The 4,196-nt window shown below is 35.2% G+C and overlaps 1 pseudogene; it reads right to left on the reverse strand.

Annotated features, from left to right (window-relative positions):
• Positions 1-3,374: 3,374 nt before the first annotated feature.
• On the reverse strand, positions 3,375-3,466 carry LOC128287113 (small nucleolar RNA R71; annotated as a pseudogene).
• Between the last annotated feature and the right edge of the window lie 730 nt (positions 3,467-4,196).

The following is a 4,196-nucleotide window of genomic DNA, read 5'->3' on the forward strand; positions in this document are numbered from 1 at the left end:
AAAGGCAATTTACACCTATTATCTAGCAGCATGGCTACATTATATCTGTTATGTGCCGCATCGATATTATATGGTGTGTAGGGATGGGTGGGTATTTTAAATCCCACATGGTGTGTAGGGATGGCCGGAGATGGTGTGTAGAGGATGAGGGTAGGATTCTGATTCTAATTTGTGTATATGTATCTGTAATGGGCTTAGGCCCGAATCTGTATCTGACCGATTCTGTTTTATTGTATATGTGTGCATGCTTAATTTTATGGGGTTACACAAATCCCTCTAATTTTTCAAACTCGGATATTGAAAATTATTTTATTTAACTTCAAGGAAAAACCTTTATCCAAGAGAGGGGATTTGACCCGTCCATGATTTTGTGTAAAGAAATATGACCTTTAGTCAGATATCATAGGTGGGAATGTTTTTGAATAATCCCTAAAGATAGTGTTGTGGTCTTAGTTTTTCAAGAATTTTATGCATCATTATGGGACTAGGAGACTAGGAGCACTAAAGGTCATATGTGGGAAACGATACATGTATGAAGGAAGGTCGTGCGAGTAACCCCTCGAATTATTTGTGATTTTTTACTGCTCCATACTATGAAAAAGATTTTATTGATGAAACTGATTTGGAATATTTCTGAGACATAGATATGGATAACTTTATAAAGTTTTTAACTGAACGAAGGGGTGAATGGAAATATCGGTCAGGTACCAGTATCCCCGTATCCTTTCATCAAGATATTGTGTTTCCCAAGGCTAAGATGTGGATTCAATTTGTGTGCACATGAATAGTAACTGCTTTAAATGTTTCTAACGTTAATACCTTTAGAGTAGTTTTATTGTATGCTATCTTGCAGAAGAAACAGGTTTATATCGGCAAATAGATCCACTAGAACATGAAGAGATGCAGTAGTGGCTAGAAGGTAAGAGTTTTCTTTCCACATCTAGTGACGGTCTTATACAAAAAGGCTGGTATACCTATGATATCCACTAAGCAGTCACTGAAACCTTCCCGAAGTATCATCGAGGACAGCTTGTTCTAACAATATATTGAGTTGTGAGCAAAATAAATAAAAGACTTGAATAAGTGGCAACAAGATGCGACGGCTGCACCAACTTCATCACAGAGGTTGACACAAGCTCAAAAAGAAGTTTGTAAAAGTAGTCATCCAAAGCTAGATTATATGATGCAGTGGATGTCAGAATCGAGGCCAATTTTTCAAGAATTTGCTAGGAATATATGGATCCCCAATTATACACCTGACATGTTCAGGCTAACAAATATGGAGCAAGAAGAAGAAGTACATAAAAGTGAGAAGGAGGAGGAGGAGGATGGCAGTAAGGAGATGGACTTTGAGGAAGGAGATCGAACATTTTTGTTTTTAAATATTTTTATTAATTTTGGGATTTAGACCTTGTAGGAATAGGATTACTAGTAGAACATGAGCTATTTATTTCTTATGTTGGATGAAAAAACCATGCTAAATGGGCAACAAGGTGTTATTTTGACCCAGTTAAAATGATGCTGCATGGTGGACAAGTCTTAATTATTTAATGGGTCACAGAATCATCTAATAAGAGGGAGTCAAGCCCAAATTTGGCACAAGCATGTTGGCTACCCAAATATTTATTTTGAGATATTTAGTGTAGGTCCCTACATTTGGAGAATCATTGGAAATCAGCACACAAAGATTACCGTTAAAACCGTCCAACCTATGCCTAAATTTAGCATGATTCTATGCTAAAATAAAGAAACCATCATCCACCTTCTTCCATAAAATGTGGTCGGCCAAGAAATAGAGAAAATGAAGGGATTATTCCAATCCATATTTATAGTAAACTCTACCATCTACTTCAAGTACAAATACCCCCACTCATTCCCCATTTCAATCATCCCTCATCCCTACATTCCTCATTCTTCACATTTCTCAATCATCATTCATTCTCTCATTTCCTCTCTTCATTTCCACATATAGCATCCCATATTTTGTTTCTTAGCCAAAAACCTTGATAAGAATATCTCTTGGCTGACCACCTTGAAGAGCCATTAGCAACAGAGCAACATAAGAGTTGGAGGAAAACATCTTCAATCAAAGTTCACAAGACTATTGATTCAACAGAGTTTATTCTTCCTTTACTTTTTTATTTTGATTTTAATCATGTTTTCAGTGTGCTTTATTATCTTGTAATCAACAATGGTAGCTTAAGTCTGTTTAACAAAGATGTTTGTCTTTATTTAAGGAAGTTTGTTTAAATCATGTCTATAGTGTTTGTGCCTCAGTCGATCATGTTTTCAATTAAACTCAAGTATATATTTCATTGATACGTGATCAGATGCATTAGAATCAGCTGAGCAATCCTAACCAAACGACAGCTAGTGGACACAATAATTGACATGTGCATGCTTAATTTAAATCCTAACCCGACTAAATTAAAGGTTCATAATAAATTTAACGAAATCTATTATATTGCATTAAGGATCAGTCTTGTATCCAGATAATTTAATTTAATTAATCACCCATCACTTAAGATATATTTATTTTATCATCAAATTGTTAACTTTAATTTTGCACTATATTGATTAACATACACAATCCCTGTGGAGACGATAACACTTTTACTTACTAATTACTTGATAAGGACTGTGAACACTTGCACAAATCAAGTGTTGCAAGTTTTTGGCATCATTGCTGAGGACTGTTGCCTTAATCATTTTTGTGAAATTATTCTTTTCAATTTGGTTTTTATTTCATTTTTGTCTAACTTCTAACCTTCCTAATTTATTATTTATCTTTTTGTATTTTGTAATTTATTTTTTTCAAGTGTTTATGAGCATATATCGAATCATCGATTTATTTCCTGTAGACCCTGAAATTGAGCGAACATTTAGACAAAGAAGACACAGAAAGATCAGCTCAAAGACAAGCTGAGATGGACCCTGGAAATTAAAATGACGGACAAGGAAATGGAGCCAATCATGTGCACAATCCTATCCTTATTGCTGATGACAAGGGTTGTGCCACTCTTCAATAAATTAAATCTGGGAATTAGAAGACTGGAGATTGAGTCACCAATTTTTTAATTGAAACCAGTGATATTTCAATTGGTCCAAACAGTGGGTCAATTTAGTGGAATGCCCATGGAAGATCCACACCTTCACCTTCAATTATTCATGGAGGTGAGAAATTCGTTTAAGATAGCCGATGTTACTGAAGATGCATTGAGCTTGAATTTGTTTCCATACTCGTTGTAAAATTGAGCATGAGCATGGCTTAATTTGATGCCACCAAGTTTAATATCTACACGACAAGAAATAGCAAAATGATTTTTGGTTAAGTATTTTCCACCTAGCAAAAACGCTAAGTTGCGAAATGAAATAACCACACTTTTCAACAATTGGATGACGAATCCTTGTATAAGGCATGGGAGAGATTCAAAGAATTACTTCATAAGTTCACTCATCATGGGATTCCACACTGCATCCAGTTGGAGACATTTTATAATGGTCTCAATGCATACATAAGGTTGATAGTAGTTGCTTCTGCAAATGGGAAAATTTTGTCTAAGTCTTATAATGAGGCTTACGAGATCATTGAGGGGATCGCTAGTAACAATTATCAATGGCCAACAAATCAAGCAACTTTAGAAAGACAAGTAGTCAGACTGCACGAAGTTGATGCACTTACACCACTCTCAGCTCAAGTATCTTCTATTTCTTCAATGTTGAAACAGTTTACCACTAATAATTTAAATAATTTTAAAACCCAACCACAGAGTTAGTTTGATGTTGTTTCCTGCATATGTTGTGGAGATGTTTATTCTTTCGAGATTTTTCCATCAAATCTCGAGTCAGTTTATTACATAGTGAATCAACACCAAAATAGAAGTGGACACGGACCATAGTCCAACTTTTACAATCCTTCATAGTGCAACCATTCAAAATTTTCTTGGAGTAACCAAGGAAATGGATCAAACAACACTTACATGTAGCATAAGCCCAACCAATCTCAAGGGTTTAATCAACAAGCTCCAAAACCACAACAAGCTAAGTTATCCAATAATTTGGAGAACTTGTTGAAGGCATATATGGAAAAGAATAAAACCTTAATCAAAAGCCAAGCAGCAACACTGAAAAATTTGTAGAACTAAATGGGTCAATTAGCTATAGAACTTCGTAATAGACCACAAAGAGCCTTACCA

The sequence above is a fragment of the Gossypium arboreum genome, chromosome 13 (assembly GCF_025698485.1).
Source record: "Gossypium arboreum isolate Shixiya-1 chromosome 13, ASM2569848v2, whole genome shotgun sequence".
NCBI lineage: Eukaryota > Viridiplantae > Streptophyta > Magnoliopsida > Malvales > Malvaceae > Gossypium > Gossypium arboreum.